This window comes from Mobula birostris, unplaced genomic scaffold (genome assembly GCF_030028105.1).
Source record: "Mobula birostris isolate sMobBir1 unplaced genomic scaffold, sMobBir1.hap1 scaffold_458, whole genome shotgun sequence".
Taxonomy (NCBI): Eukaryota; Metazoa; Chordata; class Chondrichthyes; order Myliobatiformes; family Myliobatidae; genus Mobula; species Mobula birostris.
Genome location: NW_027277693.1, coordinates 159,525 through 181,103, shown reverse-complemented (window position 1 = coordinate 181,103; position 21,579 = coordinate 159,525). Strand labels below are relative to the sequence as shown.

Genomic DNA, 21,579 nt, shown 5'->3' with positions numbered 1-21,579 from the left:
GAAATAATAATAAAATAAATAACTAAACAATAAATATCAAGCTATTCTATCATGGCTGATCCTGGATCCCACTCAACCCCATACATCTGCCTTCTTGCCAGAACCTTTGATGCTCTGACCAATCAAGAAATGATCAACTTTTGCCTTCAATACACCCATGGACTTGGCCTCCACCTCTCTCTGTCCACAGATTCATTACTGTCTGGCTAAAAATAAAAATCCTCCTTACTTCCAATTTAATGTGAGATTAAGAGTCCCTAAAAGTGAGTCCAGTGGGTGTGGGAACATCTCAATGAAGGGGGCAAGTGAAGTTGAGTGGCGTTATCCACTTTGATTCAAGAGCCTGAGGACTGAGGGGTATCAACTTCCTGAACCCAGTGGAGTGAGTCTTAGGGCTCCTGTACCTTCTTCCTGATGGCAGCAGCAAGAAGAGAGCATGTCCTGGGAGGTGTTTGTCCCTGATGGTGGATGCTGCTTTCCAGTGAAATCCCCCGGTTTCCTTGGCTACGTAAGTCTAGGGAAGACACACTCTGGTACTGCAAACCCGTGAGATTGAGACGGCTCTTCCACCCCAGACCCCGGTTTGTGTGGATGCTGTGTAATTTGCTGCCCTGTTACAACTCAGTGCCAAGAAATAACAGACAGCACACTGCATACAATTAAAGGAATTATACTGATGAATCTTCACTTACCTGAAGGGTTAGTAATGAAAAGAAAGAAAGGAACAAAAATGGCCCATAATAATTAAACAGTCAAATGTGCATGAGTTGGAGCTCAACTCTTCCCAAAATCCACATTCACTGATCCTCAGTTGATCTCGGCAGCTTGCTCCATCGAATCACGATTTCCCTACTGGGTCAAATCCTATCACTGGTTCTCTTCAGCATCTTCTGCCTTCACCTCCCGCTGAATAAAGGACCCAGATCACACAGGTGTCAGGTACACAACACAAAACCCACTCCCCTCACTGGATGGCTCACATTCCAAAGCACCCGTTATCTCTAACCATAACCCAAACACGGCTTCTACAGAACGACCGTTACGTTAGCAGTGAAACCTTTCCCAGGGTATTGCACTCTCTCTCCAATATAATTAGTCATGTCCTCATGGTGTTGAGATTTGTCACCCCGTAATACAAAGCACAACATCCATCCCAGGTGTACATGGCAGTGACATATCTCACCAAGGGGATAGGTGCCACACTCTCTTCCCCAGGTGCGATATAGGCCAGTCTGTCTGGGGATCTCCTGATTCTTTGAAATCTCCTTACCCCTTCATCTACTTCTTCAGCTTCAGACACTCCCTGGGCTCTTTCCTGTCTACCTGGGAAGCCCCCTCCCCGTCCCTTTCTCATGCCTCCCAACTCAGGTCCCCTCGTCACTTGGATGAGCTCGGCTTCATGCCCAGTTGCTTTAGAGTCCAGCATCCCGTTATTTTCTAACCGTAAACCTGCCTGTCCTCTGCTAGTTCCCCCCATTTCAGTGTGAGAAGGGTTGGGAAACTCTTCATCAATTATTGGGGAGTTTGCGAAGGGCAGAATATACCACACCCATTACCTCATCCTCCGAGTCTGTATCACATTCGGGGGGATGGTCTGGTCTAGTTCTTTCCGCTGCTGGTCCTTCAGTTCACCCTCATCCCCGCAGAGTCCTCTTCTCGATGTATGGTCTGGGTCAAGCTCTGGGTCAACACGTACCTCATGCCCCAGAGGTAGAATGTAGTTCTGATGGAGAATCTTGACGGGCCGATTCCCATCCTTTGGTTTCACCAAGAAAACTGGTACATTTGGCACCTGACTCTCCGTGACATAGGGCGTAGACTCCAGTGGTCAGCCAACTTGTGCTTCCCAGGTGGCTCCAAATTCTTTATGAGGACTTGGTCTCCAGGCATTAGTTGGGAGAACCTAACTGTTTGATCATACCTCCTCTTATTTCCTTGATTCTGCTTGGTAGCTGAGACCTCAGCTAGTTTACAAGTCTTTTTCAGATCGCTTCTCATATCAGACACATATGTAACTCTCACTTCAGCTAGCGGCTTAATATAGGGGGCGATAGCCCCCAGCCCAGCCAAACTTAAAAAAATGTTGTTTGGGTGGATGCTGCGCGATGTGTCCCGTTACAAATCAGTACTCCAAAATAACAAACTGTATACAATATGTGATTAAATGATTAAGCTTTATAAATCTTACTTTGACTCTATGGTTAATAAAGACAATTAGAAAAGAAAAAGGGCCCATTCTTATGAAACAGTCTCTTGCACAATGTTGGAGCTCACTGATAAGCCCATCTTCCACCATCGACCTCCACCGATCGTCGCTGCCCTTCGGACCCTCGCTCCAAGTCCACTCCATCTGGCGGTCTACCAACTCCCTCCATTCGTGTCTTCTGTCCCCAACTCTCCCCAGAAAAAGCCCGTGAAAATCTCTCTTCCAGACTCACAAGAAAGAACAACAGTATTCCAGACCCCGTTATCTCTCGTCATAACCCAAACATTGCTGCTACAGAGAAACCATTATGTTATCAGTGCAACCTTACCTCATATTACACAGCAGTGAAAACTTAGACCATGTTACACACATTTCAGATAAGTCTTCTGTTGTAGATCTTTCTCGCTAATCCCAAAACGGAGGTCACCGGGCAACCTTGCTTCATGCCCAAACATCAGATACCCAGTAGCTTCATTCTGTGTACAGTTGTAGCAGTGGACCAGATGTCCAACATGTGACTCCACTTGTTCTTTTTACTGATCTCCAAGGTTCCAAACGTGTCTAGCAAAGTCTGTTTGAAGCTGTCAGGCTCTGGATCACCCTGCTGGTGATAAAGCGTAGTCCTCGACTTCTTGACTCCAAGCATGCTCAGAAACTCATGTATGAGCCTACTCTCGAAATCCCATCCCTGATCAATATGTATCCACCTAGGGAAGCCATAATAAATGGAATACTTCTCCCATAACACTTTGGCCAGGGTGGATGCCCTCTGATCCTTGGTAGGGAAAGCTTGTGCATATCTGCTGTAGTGATCCGTAACGATAAAGACATTGACCATGTTGCTGACATTGGGCTCTATTGATAGGAAATCCATGCACACTAGGTCAAGTGGCCTCACACTCTGCAAATGGAACAATAGTGCAGCCCTCATAGGCAGCGTCTTCCTCCGTATACATTGAATCCATGACTTACAGAACTCTTCGACCTCCAGCTTCATTTGGGGTCAGTAGTACTGATCTCTGAGCAATCCATACGTCTTATCAACCCCCAAATAGCTGGAATAATCATGAAGTGACTTCAACACAATCCACTGATATTTCTCACACAGAACCAGCTCAGAATGCCAAGGCTGGTCCAGAGGTGACGTGACCTGGGATAGGATCTGGTTCATCAACTCCAATTTGAGCCATTCTCTCAGTAGTAGAGACACTGCAGAGTGTTTCATCTTGTCCTCTTGTGCCATGTCCCCTTCCACAACCGCTGACCAAATGGTGCCTATGTCCGGGTCATTTCCCTGAGCGGCTGCCACTTCCCAGGGACTCAATTCTGGCAACTGCTTTGTCTTCGGAGCAGTCAGGTTGTAGTGAGCTTCTGGAATGGCAGCATGAGAAGCTCCCAAATGATCTGCCGCTCGATTCTGCCCTTGCCTTTCCTCTGCCTTACTGTGATAGAAAATGGGCACATGGCTGTCACTCCAGGGGCAGGAACACTCTCCCACTCTCTGCTCCTGTCCAGCCCTTCATGTACACGCTGGGACAACGCATCGGCATCAATGTTGCTACTTCCCGAATGGTACTTCAGGCTGAAATCATAGGCAGATAATGCCGCCACCCACCAATGGCCCGTGGCATCCAATTTCACCAAGATCAGGATATATATTAATGGGTTGTTGTCCGTCCTCACCTCAAACTTGGCTCCATAAAGATAGTCACTTAGCTTATCCACCACAGCCCACCTCATTGCTTGTAACTCAGTTGTGTGTGGGTAGTTTCGCTTAGGGGTGACAGACTTCAGCTGACAAACACAACAGGTCTCAACCCTGTGCCCTGATCCTGATACAGAATACCCCTAAGCCTTCTCTGCTGTCATCTGTATGCAATACATACAGCAAATGGGGACTGCAAAAGCCAGTACAGACGCTTTCGTCAGCAACTCCTTCAGCAACTGAAAGTCCTCTTCACATTTCACATCCCATCTCACTCTAAAAGGCTCTGCAGGGCTAAGATAATATTTACCATCCTCTCCTTTCAGCCCCAAGGGAGGGTAACTGCACAGAGGCTGGTTTAAAGGGTGATTCACTTTAAAGTAGTACTTCACGAACCTCTGATAGTACCCACAGTACACAAACAATGAGAACAGGGCAGTCACAGTCTGGGGCTTGGCCATGTAGTCATTGCCTCTATCCTAGACAGATCCGTGCTACTCCATCACATGAGACTATATGCCCGACATAGCTAACAGACGTCTTGCAGAACCGGCACTTGTCCAGGGAAAGTTTTAACCCTTGAGTTTTCAGGAAGCCCTGCATCTTCAGTAGCCTCACTTCATGTTCTTGTAAGGTGAACCCAAACACTCTGAGATGATCCAGGTACAATAACACCTCAAGCAAATTCGTATCCACCACTGTTTTCTCTATGACATGCTGGGAAGTCACCAGGGCTCTAGATATGCCCTGGGACTCGCTTTCAAACTGGAAGAATCCCAGTGGACATATAAATGCCGTCTTCTCTTTGTCAGCCTCACTCATGGGGATTTGATAATGCCCGCTCCTCCATTCTAGCACACTGAACCACTTCGCACCACTCAGGCAGGCCAGCCTGTCCTCAGTTCTCGGGATGGTACTTCTGTTCAGAGTTCTATAGTCCACACACATCCGTACCTTCCCATTCTTCTTCCTGGCCACCACTATTGGAGACGTATTGCGGCTTCTGAACTCAGTGATGATCCCAGCTTCCTTCACCTTCCGCAGATGCTACTAGACGTCTTCCACTTCTGCAGGCACCAGTCACCGTGACTCTCTGCCAGTTGCTGTCTTTTTACGTCGTCAGAGCTCTGGCACTCATCCAGCATCTGAGAGATCTGCTCTGCCCAAGTCTCATACCCCACTTCCCTGATGGGTGGGCGTTATTCCCAAGAACATCCTCAGCCTATGACAACTGGCACTTTGCACCTGGGCACTTTGCCATTTATTTGGCAGGGAGGCAAGGGCCAATACCAACTCAGAATGCTCAGCCCTTGCTGGAGGACTCATTAGACCTTCCACGTCAGACCACTCCTTCCCCTCGCTCCGCAGAAACGAGAGCAACTTGTCTTTAAATTCTCCACCCCCAGCTCCGGGAAACTGAGTTTCCGATTCGGCACCCTCGTCTACACTCCCCTCCTCCCGGAAAGTATGGATGGCCCAAGGCCCCCTCCCTCTTCCTGGGCCCCGATAGAACCGGGCAGATCCACTGTCGTTACCTCAGCGAGTGTCTGAACTGAAACAAAATCTTTGCCTGCCATTTTGTCAAACTACCGCTCCACGATCGTAACTGTTCCTAATGTTTTACCAGTACACAGAGTCGTAATTAACAATTCATTGGCGCTACAAGTGTCTACCCCACTCATTGCACAAGCACTCGTTACTGGTAACCCTGTGGATTCTCACCACCACACAACCCGTGCAGTGTTAATAACCACGTACTGTAATGACTTTACCGGACAATAGGTTAGCACAGGCTTAAACACACAACCCACTGGATCAATACTCAGGCAATCACACAGCATCCAACAAAATCCATCCTGGTTGATAACCCCACAATGACTCCCCCCCCCCCGGCTGTGTAAGTCAAGGGAAGACACACTCTGATTCGCCAAACCCATGAGATTGTGATGTTCTGTCACCCCAAGCCTCTGTGTAATTTGCTACCCTGTACAGCTCAGTGTCATAAATAACAGACAGCACACTGCATACGATTGAAAAAATTATATTTATGAATCTTCACTTACCTAAAGGGTTAGTAAAAAAGAAGGAAGAGGCAAAAAGGGCCCATTATAATTAAACAGACTTCTCCCTTCATCTCCTGCCAAACAAAGGACCCAGCTCACACCGATGTCAGGCACACAACACAAAACCCACTCCCCTCATTGGTCAGCTCACATTGCAAAGCACCTGTTATCTCCAACCATAACCCAAACACTACTTAACAGAACGACCGTTAGCTTCGCAGTGAAACCTTTCCCTGGGTGTAACAGACTATCAACTATCAGGAAACTATCAACTTTTGCTTTAAATATACCCATGAACTTGGCCTCCACAGCTCTTTGTCCACAGATTTACTACTCCCTGGCTAAAAACTTCCTCCTTACCTCCATTTTACCATGAGACAGTATCCCTGAAAGTGAATCCGGAGGATGTGGGAACGTCTCAATGAAGGGGGGAAGTTTTGTGATGTTATCGACTTTGATTTAAGAGCCTGATGACTGAGGGGTAATAACTTCCTGAACCCAGTGGAATGAGTCTTGGGGCTCCTGTACCTTCTTCCTGAGAGCAGCAGCAGAAAGAGAGCATGTCTTGGGTGGAATGTGTCCCAGATGATGCAACAACGCTCCATATCGATGTGCTCAATGGTGGAGACAGCTTTACCCGTGATGGACTGGGCTATACTTGCTAGTTTTGTAGGATTTTCCATTCAAGGGCATTGGTGTCTCCACACCAGGCTGTGATGAAGCCAGTCAGTAGACTTGTCGCTACACAACCATAGAAGTTTGTCAAAGTTTTAGATGTCATACCAAATCTTCACAAACTTCTCAGCAAGTAGAGGTGCTGCTGTGCTCTGTTTGTAAACACATTTAATTTTTGGGTCCAGAACAGGTCCTCTGAAATAGTAACACTGAGGAATTTAAAGTTGCTGAAGCTCTCCACCTCTGAACCCCGAAGAGGACTAGCTCATTTGTCTCTGGTTTCTTCGTTTTAAAGTTAATACTCAGTTCCTTGTTGTTGCTGACATTGGTGTGGGAAACATAGCACCCATCTGTGCATAGCATGATCCCACTGACAGCGGAGAGGTAAACACAGGAGTTAAACACGGGAGGCAGTAGGAGGTCACTGGGCCTCTCTATCCTGTCCCAGTCACTATGATTCAGCTGATCTGTCTCTGACCTCATCTCCTTCTGTCCCAGTTCCCTGCACTCTTGACCCCCGACTCTCCAAACACTTATCCAGTGGGTAGGTGACCAAAACTGCAGACAATACTCCAAATTATGCTTCGAGTCAGAGAGTCGTAGAGAAATACGACACGGAAACAGACCCTTCAGCCCATCTGATCTGTGCTGAACCATTTAAACTACCTACTCGCATCGACCTGCACCTAAACCATGGCCCTTCAAACCGCTACCATCCATGTACCAATCCAAACTTAGACCATAAGACATAGGAGCCGAATTAGGCCATTTGGCCCATCAAGTCTGCTCAATCATGGCTGATCCTTTTTTTTTCTATCTCCTCCTCAAGCCCAGTTTCCGGCCTTCTCCCCATAACCTTTGATGTCATGTCCAATCAAGAACCTATCAATCTCTGCCTTAAATACACACAATGATCTGGCCTCCACAGCTATATGTGGCAACAAATTCCACAAATTCACCACCCTTTGGCTAAAGAAATCTCTCTGCATCTGTTTTCAACTTCTCTTCAATGTTGAAATCGAGCTTGCATGCACCACTTGTGCTGACAACTCGTTACACACTCTCATGACCCTCTGAGTGAAAACGTTTCCCCTCATGTTTCCCTTACACTTTTCACCTTTCACCCTGAACCTGTGAGACTGCTCCGGCTGCTTCGCATTTCGTGTCTGCGAGCTTCACGGTGATTTGTCCCGCTGTCTGACGAACTGAGACCGAGGCTGTGGGCAGATTCCGGGTGCTCAGGGTGTATAATTTATGCATACATTGATAATAAATGTACTTTGAATGCCCTAAGCTCGTCCGCCTTTCCTATAATACTCCCTGCATTGAAATATACAAACTCAGAACATTAGTCCCACCGTGGTCAACTTTTTGATTCCTGACCTTGTGTGTCAGATCAGCAACATCTTTCCCCACAACCACTCCACTATCTGTTCAGGCACTCTGGTTCCCATCCTGTGTAGTTCTAGTTTAAACACCACCCCCACCCACTTGCAGCATGAGCAAACCTTCCTGCTCGGATATTCGTTCCCCAATTCAGGTGCAAACCATGCCATCGGTACAGGTCCCACCTTCCCTGGAAGAGAGCCCAATGATCCAATAAACTGAAGCCCTCCTCCTCCTGCACCATCTCCTTAGCCACGTGTTAAACTCTATTACTCAGGCTTTACTTTGTGCTGCCTCATTTTACTGATATTTTCTGCCCCCTCCTGCCACACTTTGTTTGTCAAATCCCCCCTCGCTCCTCTGTGCCACCGGTCTCTCACTTCCTCTTCAGTTACTGAGCACTCTGCCCTTGGAACCCTCCCCTTTCTGTCTAGTCTGAAGCCTGGTCTACACAGTATTCACGTGATTCCCCAGGACACTGGCCACAACACAGTTCAGCTGAAGCCCATCCCAATGGAACAGCTCTCTCCGTCTCCGTTACTGCTACCATTGCCCGTGAATCTGAAGCCTGTGGAGTTTATAATTCCATTAATACCCTCTCTCTCCTTCCTTTCCCTCAGTTTGAGATGTTGGCAGAATGCACTGGGATGGAGAGGCGTTTCATGTTTGTGGTTTCGAATCAGTGGAGAGGTGGAAAGATCGAGATGATAAAATGCATCCTGGCCCTGTATGTCCTGGATAATATAGTCAGAAACATTGACCGATTTCTCAAAGCAATGGCCACAGCCGACCTTGTCCAGCACCGTGAAACCAATCCATTTTCAGGAGCATGGACACTGCTGTGGGATTGATATTTTTATTGTTTTCCCTGTAGTTTTAGCATTCTTTATGCTTGCTTATATGTTTGTATAATCACCTGTCTGTAGACTTTTAGTAAAGTTGTATAATCGGTTCTATTCTTCTCTAGTTTTTTCCCATGCAAAGCTGAAGGGTGAATCAGTTTCTCAAATTAACTGGCCCAGACCACTGGGCAGGATAAAGGCAAACCATATGCTCATGGTCCTTTGTTACAGCTGGTCACTGTTAGAGTTGGTTATAGTTACAGCGGTCACAATTACAGCCAGTCACTGTTGCAGTCAGTCACAGTTACAGCAGTCACAGTCATTTCATAGCTTGTCACACCAGACAGTCAGCCATTCTTGTCTGGCGTGTAGTGTCAGAATTGGTCCCCTTTCGGATTAACCGGGTCACGGTATGGACGTTCCTGGCTTGACCCTTGTTTTTTGCGAGGCCGAGTGGCTAGATCGACGTTCAACCCGGGATGGATGGAAAGCGTGCTCGGGGGGAGCCGACTGGGTTTGAACTTGGGAGCCTTCGCTCCGGAGTCTGGCACTGATGCCACTGCGCTACTAGCTGGCACAGCAGTCACAGTAACCACTGGTCACAGCTACAGACAGTCACAGTTATAGTGGTCAGCAGTACAGCCATTCATTGTTAAACCTTGTCATGGTCACTGTTACAGCCAATTACTATGACAGCTTGTCTTAATTACAGCTGGTCAGCTACAGCCGTCACTCGTACTGCTGGTCACTGCTCAGCCAGTCATAGTTACAACCAGTCACCGATGCAGTGGTCACTTTTACAGCCAGTCACGGTTGCAGAGGTCACAGTTTTAGCTAGTTGCAGATACAGCGGTCACAGTTACAGCCACAGGTAGTTACAGCCAGTCACTGGCATGGATGGTCACTGTTACAAATGCTTATTGCTACTGTTACGTACTCCGTAACTGGGTTGCCAAACCAGCAGAAATGGATCACTCAGTTGGAGTCTGGATTACTGGAACTAAGAAAGTTTTATTAAAGAAATAAACAACACAGTACTCTAATCAAAAGGATAATGAATACAACAGTTCAGCAATGATAACACACATGTACACAGAAACTAGGATAATAGGATCAATCAAGCTCTATCGTCGTCTAGGGGTAAATGACCAGTTTCAAAGTGACGCAAAGTTCAGTTCAATTGAGTTCAGTTCAGTTCACGTAATCACTGCCGTGGGAGAGAGAGAGAGGAAGTGAATGAATATTCAAACGGTTTCCACACAGACCTTCAATATTCTTCGCAGTCAGCTTTCGGGCGAGCCCTTTGTAATGTCTTCTGAGGTCACCGACTGTGACCCCTCCGTTTTCAGATACGATCGCTCCTCTGCAGTGAACCTGGCACCCAGGCAAGGGCGGACACACACCAGGTTCCCGCTGATCGGACCTTTCCACCCTGTGCGTCTATGGCTTGGTCCCGCGACCAGCCCTACAAAACTTCCCACCGACTTGTGGGAGGCGCACCGCTTCCAGGGTCTCGTTACCTCGTGGTGTCGTGTGTGCGTTGCCTTAGCGAACCTGTCCCTTTTTATCCCCCTGCTGGGGTATCTCCTGTCCATCACTTCATACAGTTCAGGGTTCAAAGAGGAGCCGATCTTGACATCTCTCAGACCGTGTCTCCTTCTGTTAAACTCTCCCGTCCCGTCATTAACATCGCCAAATGCTGCTCAATTGTTTTCTTTATCTCTCTCTCTCCTGAAGACAGGTGGCAGACCAACTGCTGATCCCACTGGTGCCAGCACAGGACGGTTAACATCTTAGTCTATGTGTACTTTTGTCACACCCCTCACCTTTAAGGATTTTTACCGGGGTAAAAATTACAAACATGAATACATTATTTGATACACACAAATATACATTTTCATCAGCTATTTGGCTAATACAGCGAATTTTAAGTTGTCAACACCTGGTAGACAGTCAGCCATCACATTTTCTGTTCCTTTTATATGTGTTATTAATAATCCCTTAAACCAGGCTCCAACTTAGCAAACTTCATAGTGGCCAAAAACACTGATGAATTGCGATCAATGTAACCTCTCATTGGGATTCGTCCCAGACCACAATAACAAGGGTCGTCCCATCCCGACTTAGTTTTCTTTCGCAAGGGCTTAGTAGGAGAGTTATTGCAAAACTTCCTACAGTACCCCACCATCTCCAAGAGCCTTCTGAGGGCCCTCATGTCTGTCGGGGTTGGGATGTCAGAGATAGCCCGCACCTTAGCTTGCATCGCTGACAGCTGCCCCTGTGTCACCACAATTCCCAGATAAGTGACCTTCGTGTGGCCGAACTCATTTTTTTTCAAGGTTCGCTATCAAGCTGGCTTCAGGCAGCTATATTACATCGCCAATATACACTTCTGTGTTCGTTAGCCCTTTCGTCACTGAATTACTCATTCTATAGGGCTGTTGCTCACTAGACTGACCTAGCGTGACAAACACCATTCAATGTCTCAGTTCTTTGCATCGCCTCGGGACAATCAAACGCACGTGTGCGAGCCGTTTAATTAGCTCTCCTAAAGGGTCGCTTTGTTCGGGGATTAAGGGAGAGACCTTATCAGCAGAGCTGGCCAAAACAATAGCCTTCTCCCATCTGGTCGATACCATACTCATCTATTCAAAGTGTTTTTTTTTCCTTATCAGGGGGACCCTAGCTACATTGATTTCCGCGCTAACACCGACTAGGTTCGTTAGCATATCAAAAGCCTATGACCGTCTCAGTTCGCATCTGCCATAATCAATAACATCCGTCCTCCTGTATAGCCGGTAAACCGCTTTCATGATTCCACCAACTGTTTCCTCCAGCACCTCAAAATGTCCACCGAGGGGTACCTCGTGGGCCAGGTTAAAAATCTCATCCCCATAACTCTTTTTCACCACCCCCCATTCCTCATCTGCGGGTACGGTACTTGGTCTCCCTTTCTTCCTTAGCAATTCCTCCTCCACACAATAGCCTACTGGCTCCCTTCTTAATTCTGCGTCAAAGAGAGCTGTGTCCGCCAAAACCATCAGCCCCTCATCTCGCTCCTGCGCCTGCACAAATTCCTTCCTGGCTAATGCTAAGTCTGTCTCAGCTCCCTCACTACCTCTTGTTTCACTACACTCTTTCTTTTCACTTTCTACCTCCTCCTGGTACGTCTCAGCTAAATTTACCTCGGCAGTCCCGAGATGAACCTGTGAGTCCATGGGCGGGGCCTCAATGCTGGCAGGCTGACCTGTCAATCTCACGGCTGGGAACATGATTCCCCCGGCGAGGTCATTACCGAGCAAGACTTCCACACCTTTCATCGGTAATTCGGGCCTCACCCCGATCGTGACTAGTCCAGAGACTAAGTTGCTTTGTAGGTGTATCTGGTGCAAAGGGACTGCTTCTGTCTCTCCCCCAGTACCTTTTACCTTGACCTCCCCAGTCTGGGTCTCTGAGCTAAACTCTAATATACTCTTCAATATCAATGACTGACATGCTCCCATGTCTCTCCAGATCCGCACTGGAACTGGGTTTAACCCCTCCTTCACTGACACCAATCCGGCAGAGATAAACCTCTCGCGCCCTTCCTGAACTTTGGCAGACCTTTCCTCTCCTGGCGGTTTGTTTACCAGCTCGATACAGCCAGTCAAAATCGCCGTTTTTCCTTTCCCCGTCTCCTTCTTTGGGGCAAAGCACCTGGACGCAAAATGTCCGACTTTCCCACAATTATAACAGATGACCCCAGGAGACTTCCTACCAGACTGCTCCTGGTCTACTTTATCCTTCTCACTAGTCCCCGGCTTATTTTCTGACTTTTCTGGCGGACTCTCCCCGCCATCCTGACTACCCTTCTGGTAGCCTTTACTCGGGGCAAACTTCATTCTATGCGTCAACGTGTACTCATCCGCTAACTTAGCAGTTGCGGCTAAAGTGGCTGCCTCTTTCTCATCTAGGTAGGGTCTCATACCCTCAGGGACACAACCTTTAAACTGCTCAATCAGGATCAGCTGTAGCAGTCTGTCATAATCCCCCTCTACCCCCTTCGAGGCGCACCAACGCTCACAATATGTCTGCATCTCACGGGCAAACTCTAAATACATGGGACCCACTGCTTCCTCGCATTCCGGAACCTCTGCCGGTATGCCTCCGGGACCAACTCATAAATCCTGAGGATGGCCTCTTTCACCACCTCATACCTCTGGGCATCTTCCGTGGACAAAGCTGAGTAAGCTTGTTGGGCTTTCCCTTTCAGTACACTCTGAAACAAAACAGCCCACTTATCCCTCGGCCAGTCCTGACTTGTAGCAACTTTTTCGAAATGGAGAAAGTACCAATTCACATTGGTATCGTCAAATGGGGGAACCAGCCTAACCTCCTGGGTCGCCCGGAACCCTCCACCTTGCTTCGGCATGGGCCCCTGCTCTGCCCTTATCTTTAACTTCTCCAGCTCAAATTCCCTTTCCCTCTGTTTCTCCTCTCGCTCCAACTGCCTTTCTTCTCGCTCCAACTGTTTCTCTCTCTCTTGCCATTGTAACTGTCTCTCTTTCCCTTCGTGTTCTAACTGCCGTACCCGGAACTCGTGCTCGAGTCTCAGTTTTTCAAGCTGCACCTGTACCGCGTCTCCACCAGGTTTTTCAATAGACACCCACCACCTCCAGTTCCCCTTGGGGAAACACACCTTTAGATACATAGTGCTCTACGACAGCTCTGTGTATCTCCTCTCTCCTCATTGTCGACTTCCCCTTAACAAGATTCAACCGTTTGGCCACAGCTGCCAATTCCACTTTCCTGGCATCCTCTAATGCCTCCAAGGTCGGGACCTTTAGAAATTCCTCAATCTCCATTTCTGCTGTTTGTGTTTTCTTTCTTTCGGGAATTTTAACCCAATCAATTTTAGCGTTCAAAATCGCCAACGAGAACCCCACTTATGTTACGTACCCCGCAACTGGGTTGGCAAACCAGCAGAAATGGATCACTCAGTTGGAGTCTGGATTACTGGAACTAAGAAAGTTTTATTAAAGAAATAAGCAACACAGTACTCTAATCAAAAGGATAATGAATACAACAGTTCAGCAATGATAAACACACATGTCCACAGAACTAGGATAATAGGATCAATCAAGCTCTATCGTCGTCTAGGGGTAAATGACCAGTTTCAAAGTGACGCAAAGTTCAGTTCAATTGAGTTCAGTTCAGTTCACAGTAATCACTGCTGTGGGAGAGAGAGAGAGAAAGCGAATGAATATTCAAACGGCTTCCACACAGACCTTAAATATTCTTCGCAGTCAGCTTTCGGGCGAGCCCTTTGTAATGTCTTCTGAGGTCACCGACTGTGACCCCTCCGTTTTCAGATACGATCGCTCCTCTGCAGTGAACCTGGCACCCAGGCAAGGGTGGACACACACCAGGTTCCCGCCAATCGGACCTTTCCATTCTGTGCGTCTATGGCTTGGTCCCGCGACCAGAGGCGCACCGCTTCCAGGGTCTCGTTACCTCGGGGTGTCGTGTGTGTGTTGCCTTAGCGAACCTGTCCCTTTTTATCCCCCTGCTGGGGTATCGCCTGTCCATCACTTCAAACAGTTCAGGGTTCAAAGAGGAGCCGATCTTGACAGCTCTCAGACCGTGTCTCCTTCCGTTAAACTCTCCCGTCCCTTCATTAACATCTCCAAATGCTGCTCCATAGTTTTCCTTATCTTTCTTCCTCCTGAAGACAGATGGCAGACCAACTGCTGATCCGACTGGTGCCAGCACAGGACAGTTAACATCTTAGTCTATGTGTACTTTCGTCACACTACAGCCAGTGACATTTACAAATGGTTACTGTTATGGATGGTCAGAGTTACAGCGGTCACAGTTACGGCCAGTCACAGGTACAGCCACGGACAGTTACAGCCAGTCACAGATCCAGACGGTCACTGTTACAGCTGTTCACAGTTACAGCTGGCTACAGTTACAACTGGCCCAAATTACAGTTGCAGTAGTCAGAGGTACAGCCATTCATTGTTACAGTTGGCACATTTCCAGCCATTCATAGTTACGTATGGTCACTGTTACAGCCTGTCAAAGTAACAGCCAGTCACTGTTACAGCCACAGACAGTTACAGCCAGTTACAGCTACAGACAGTCACTATTACAGTTGACCACTGTTACAGTCACAATTACAGACATTCACTGTTATGGTTATGTCACTGCTACAGCCTGTCACGGTTACAGCTCGTCAAAGTTACAGACATTTACAGTTACAGTGGTCAGAGGTACAGCCATTCATTGTTACAGTTAGCACATTTACAGCCATTCACAGTTACGGATAGTCACTCTTAAAGCCGGTCACTGTCTTCAGCCAGTCACAATCACAGATGGTCACTGTTATGACTGGTGACTGCTACAGCCGTTCAACATTACAGCCAATCACTGCTCATTTGTTCACAGTTATAGATAGTCACCTTTACAGCCAGCCACAGTTACAGCCAGTCACAATTAAAGCCAGTCATAGTGAAAATCACTCACAGGTACAGCCAGTTTCAGATACAGCAGTTACAGTTACAGCCATGTACAATTACAGACAGTCAATGTTACAGCCTGTCATAGTTACAGTCAGTCACAATTACAGATGGTGACTTTTACAGCTGGTAACTGTTACAGCCAGTCACAGTTATAGCTAGTCACAGTTACAGACTGTGACTTTACGGATGGTAACCACTACAGTCGGTTACAGTTACAGCCAGAGACAATTACAGATGGTCACTGTTGCAGCCAGTAACTGCTGCATCCTGTCTTTGTTACAGCCAGTCACAGTTATAGCAGTCATAATTACAGTGGTCACAGTCACAGCTGTCACTGCTCAGCCAGTCACTGCTACATCCTGTCACAATTACTGCCACTCAAATTTTCAACCTGACACAGTTTTAGCGGTCACAGATACAGCTGGTCTCTGTTACTGCCAGTCACTGTTGCAGCCAGTTACTGTTGCAGTTGTCACAGTTACAGTCAGACACAGTTACAGACAATCACTGTTACAGTCAGTCACAGTTATAGACAGTTACAGTTACAGCAGTCACAGCACTCAGCACTCAGAGCTACAGCCAGTCACAGTTACAGTGGTCACAGTTTATTTATTTTATTTTTAAATATTTTTATTAATTATTACTAAAGATCAACAAAAAGAAAATACATTAAGGTAATCAAGTCAACATGTCAATATGTACAATGAAGAATTAAATTACCAAATAACTAATTGACAAAGCTAAACAGTATATCAATAATAATAAGAAAAAATAAATTGTTAAGAATATTTTTTGAGAAGAAAAAAAAGGAAAAAAATGAACCCCTACTAACTAAAAACTAAAAGAAAAAACCCGACTAACTAAAAAAAAAAACTGCAAAAAAAAACCCATTGGGAGCAGAACCCCGGAGCTATACGCCATACAATCTTCCGTAAAAGAAAAACATCAATCCGCCGACTCAAATCCATTTAAACAAAAATCAGAAGGAAACAATCTTAATTAACTCAAATTAGATGATAGTAGCGGGCAAATGAACCCCACCTTTTCTTGAAATCAAATCAAGGATCAAAAGTTCAGCTTCTGATTTTCTCCAAACCAAGACATAACATCACGTGAGAGAACCATTGTATCAAAGTGGGAGCAGAGACATCTTTCCATTTCAACAAAATAGCCCTTCTGGCCAATAATGGGACAAATGCAATTACATGTTGGTCTGATATAGAAATACCATGAATATATTGAGGGATTATACAAAACTGTCAATTTATTAGGTTGTAAATTAATTTTTAAAACTTTAGAGATTGTAGAGAAAATAGATTTTCAAAACTGTTTCAATGCAGAACACAACCAAAACATATGTGTCAATGTAGCTGTCTCAGTTTTACATCTATCATGAGTATCAACATTAGGAAACATTTTGGACAGTCTCCCCTTTGTCAAATAGTAAAGATGTACTATCTTATATTGAATTAAAGAGTGACTGACACAGATGGAAGAAGAGTTAACCAACTTCAAAATTCACAACCAATCATCTGTTATCAAGGTCATGTTAAGCTCTCTTTCCCAATCTTGCTTAATCTTAAATGAAGGGTAATTGTGCTGTTGTAACAGTAAATTATAAATTTTCCCAATAAAACCTTTTACTAAAGGGTTCATTTTTAAAATAATATATGACAGGTCAGAATCAGCACTGAGTATAGGAGTTGGGATGTAATGTTGAAATTGTACAAGGCATTGGTGAGGCCAAATTTGGAGTATTGTGTACAGTTTTGGTCACCGAATTCAAGGAAAGATGTCAACAAAATAGAGAGAGTACAGAGAGGATTTACTAGACTGTTACCTGGGTTTCATCACCAAAGTTACAGAGAAAGGTTGAACAAGTTGGGCCTTTATTCTTTGGAAGGTAGAAGGTTGAGGGGGGACTTGATAGAGGTATTTTAAATCATGAGGGGATAGATAGAGATGACGTGGGTAGGCTTTTTCCATTGAGAGTGGGGGAGATTCAAACAAGAGGACATAAGTTGAGAGTTAAAGGGCAAAAGTTTAGGGGTAACCTGAGGGGAAACTTCTTTACTCAGAGAGTGGTAGCTGTGTGGATCGAGCTTCCAGCAGAAGTGATTGAGGTAAGTTCGATGTTGTCATTTAAAGTTAAATTGGATAGCTATATGTACAGGAAAGGAATGGAGGGTTATGGGCTGAGTGCAGGTCGGTGGGACTAGGTGAGAGTAAGAGTTCGGTATGGACTAGAAGGTCCGAAATGGCCTGTTTCTGTGCTGTAATTTCTATATGATTATATGGTTACAATCCTGTATATATGGAAAATTACTTAAATATTCTTGTAAGAAATGTCTGATCTGAAGAAAGATATTGCAAGAAATGTGAATACGAGAGCGAGTATTTAGTTACTAATTTCCCAAAAGACATCAATCGGCCATCTTGGAAAAGATCCATGAAGGAATAAACTCCTTTATTCCTCCAAAGAAGAAAGGTAGGATCACTTAATGAAGGTTTAAATAAATAATTTTGATAAATTAAGCTAAGAAGGTTAAATATTTTAAGATTAAAAAAATTATGAAACTGGTACCAAATTCGTAATGACTGCTTAATCATAGGATATACATTTAGATTAGCAATTTTGGCCAGTCGTACAGGTAAAGAAGCTCCTAATAATGAGGTTAAGTGAAACTGTTTCACAGCTTTCAATTCCAAATCAGCCCAGGGTGGTCATTCATTTTTATCAGCCCAATATAACCAAGAACATATATAACATATATTAACAGCCCAATAATACATTCTTAAATTAAGCAGAGCAAGACCTCCATCCATTTTTATATTTTGTAAATGATATTTTCCAATTCTTTGTCTTTTATTATTCCAAACAAAAGATGAAATAATAGAATCAACTTGATCAAAAAACGTCTTAGTTAAAAAAAAAGGGATATTTTGAAATACATATAAAAATTTTGGTAAGATCATCATTTTAACTGCATGAATTCGGCTGGCTAACAAAAGTGTAAGTGGATTCCATCTACAAAATAATTGCTTCATAAAATCCACTGAAGGAACCAAATTAGCTCTATAAAGGTCTCTATGATTTTTAGTGATAATAATACCTAAATATTTAAAAGAGTCCGTATCTTTAAAAGGAATGTCATCATATATAGAAGCAGAATTATTCCAAGGAAATAATTCACTTTTATAAAGGTTTAGTTTATATCCTGAAAACTTTCCAAATTCATTTAATAATTTCAATAAACTAAGAATGGATTCTTCAGGATTCGAAACATAAACAAAGAGATCATCAGCATAACGGGAAATCTTCTGAATAGTCCCATTTATGGAAATTCCATGGATATCTTTAGCTTCACGAAGTGCAATGGCCAAGGGTTCCAGCACCAAATTAAATAACAAGGGAATTAACGGACATCCTTGTCTCGTACCCCACGAGAGTCAAAAAAAAAGATCTGCAATAGGGCTTTTATATATCATTCTAATGCACTTATTAAAAGTAGTACCAAAGTTGAATTTCTCTCAAATGTTAAATAAGTATTTCCATTCAACTCTATTAAATGCCTTTTCAGCATCAAAGGAAATGACACTTTGGGGAGTCTTAGAAAAGGATGAGTATATATCATTTAACAGTCCCCGAGTATTACAGAAGGAATAATGGCCCTTTATAAAACCTGCTTGGTCCTGAGAGGTCATTTTAGCTAGAATATTCTCCAGTCGAATAGCCATTATTTTTGAAAGAATTTTAGCATCCACATTTAATAATGAAATAGGTCTATATGAAGCACAGTCAGTAGGGTCTTTATCTTTCTTAAGAATTAAAGAAATAGAAACTTCATAAAATTTGGGAGGTAACTCTCCTATCAAAAGGGAATCTTTGAGCATTTCCAACATATATAGAGAAAGCAATTTCTCAAATTGTTTATAAAATCCTACAGAATAACCATCCAATCCAGGAGTTTTACCAGATTGTATTGAAAGAATAGCTTTCTGAATTTTGTTTTCAGTGATAGGAGTAGCAAGAGTTTGTTGGTCTTCAACAGAAATTCGAGGAAAATCAATGTTTTGTGAAAAGGCATTCATTTTAGAAGGATCAGCTGGAAACTGAGATTTATGAAGTGCAATGTAAAAGTCTTGAAAATGTTATTAATGTCTTCATAATTACAAGCTAAACTACTGTCTCCCTTGCGAATGTTTAAAATTTGTCTTTTGGCTCTAGCTGCTAATAGCTTATTATTTTTATCTCCAAACACATAAAATTGACTTTTCAATTTAAGCAAATTTCTTTCAATAGGATAATTTAACAGTAAATTGTATTGTGATTGTAGTTCAACCCTTGGTTTAAATAAATCAATGTTAGGAGAGACTGCAGAAATATTATCCAAGTCCTTAATTTGTTTTGAAATCGGATCTAACTCTGTTTTTGTCTGTTTCTTAAGCTTAGCTAAATAGGAGATTATTTGATCGTGCAAATATGCTTTAAATGTATCCCATATTATTTATTTCGACACATCTCCCGTATTGTTAAAAAGAAAAAAAAATCTTTTATCTGAGTCTCAATAAATTTGACGAAGTTCGAACTTTGTAATAGATTTTCTGGAAAACGCCAAGGCAAATTTGCAATACCGACATCATTCAATTCAAAAGCTAAGCATAAAGGCGCATGATCCGAAACAACGATAGCATCATATTCACATTTCTGGAGACAAAAAACGGAAATCCGCTGTAAAATAATCAACTCTCGAATATTTTCTGTGAACATGTGAAAAAAAGAATAATCTCTGTCATTAGGATGTAGATGTCTCCAAACTTCAACCAGGCCATAATCAATTAAAAAAAGAGTTAATATGTGATGCTGAACAACTCGGAAGCCCCTGATTGGTTGAAATCTTGTCAATCAAAGGATTCAAACAACAGTTAAAATCACCACCCATTAATAACCTATATTCATTTAAATCCGGCAATAAAACCAATACATTTTTTAAAAAAAGAAGGATCATCTACATTAGGTCCATATAGATTAACCAGGACAATTCTTCTATTACAAATTGTTCCTTTAACAATTAAAAATCTACCATTAGTATCTGACACAATGTCTTCTTGGATAAATAGAATATTAGATTTAATAAAAATAGATACTCCCTTTGTCTTGTTTTGACAAGTGGCACGAAATTGAAGGCCCCTCCACATTTTAAAAACTCTATTTTGATCACCCGTTCTGATATGCGTTTCTTGAGCAAAAATTATATTGGGTTGGAATCGATTGAGGATTTTTAAAGTCTTCTTTCGCTTAATAGGATTATTCCAGCCATGTATGTTCCAACTAATGATGTTTATCTGTTTAGTTATCAAAAAGAAAATTTATTTTTTTTAAACACATAAATACACGCATACCAATGCAGGCTAATCGAAATTGGCGGTGATAAGTATAACCATATACAAAACACGCGTGCTCCGGAACTCTGTAATGGGAAAAATACAATAAAAACACTAAAATTGATCCTACAATGAATCCTATAGCTCAGAACTAACCCCAATCCTCCCACTAGCCCAAAAGCCCGAGATTCGGCAAAAAAAGAAAAGCTGAAATGCGTCCCTATAGAAATAAAAAAAAGAGAAACAGACTCCGTGAGCTGCCCACTTTTTAATAGCGATTTTAAAAGTTTTCCTTAATTCCACCACCCCCCCACCATTTACAAAAAATAACACACACAGCCCTAAAATAAGAAAGCCCTGCAGAGGGAAAAAAAAATGTTTATACTTAATCATTAAAAATAAACTGGGGAATGCAAAAACAATCTCCAAAAACAGCAAAACAATAAAATTAAACAAAAAGAAAAATGTCTATGTAATCTCTAACGAAGAAAAATTGGTGCCATTTTCCATATGACTTACACACCCAATTAAAAAAAACTGTTTTTAGAAGCAAAACTAAAACTAATTATCTATCTACTAAGCACTTCCCACTATAAATAAGAAAAAGTCCTTATAAACTATGAAAACTATCACTTAATTAATGAAAAAAAGGAGGATAGAAACAAATAATCAAACTGATTAACAATCTGTCCGCTATGTTAATTCACTCTGTAAACCAAACAGATTTCGTAAAAGTCATTCATCAGTCAGATCAAAAAGTTCACATCTTCTTTAAATGGTCCATCAATCAAAGGACATCTTCAACAAATCAGAA

General features: G+C 43.5%; 1 protein-coding gene across 1 annotated transcript in view; it reads left to right on the top strand.

The window, feature by feature from the left end:
- Window positions 1-9,003, top strand: part of LOC140193228 (uncharacterized) — a 36,083-nt gene extending 27,080 nt beyond the window's left edge. Inside the window, exon 12 of the mRNA XM_072250618.1 lies at window positions 8,656-9,003. The gene's annotated coding sequence lies outside the window, so the exon portion shown is untranslated. The remainder of the gene's footprint in view (window positions 1-8,655) is intronic.
- Window positions 9,004-21,579: the final 12,576 nt, after the last annotated feature.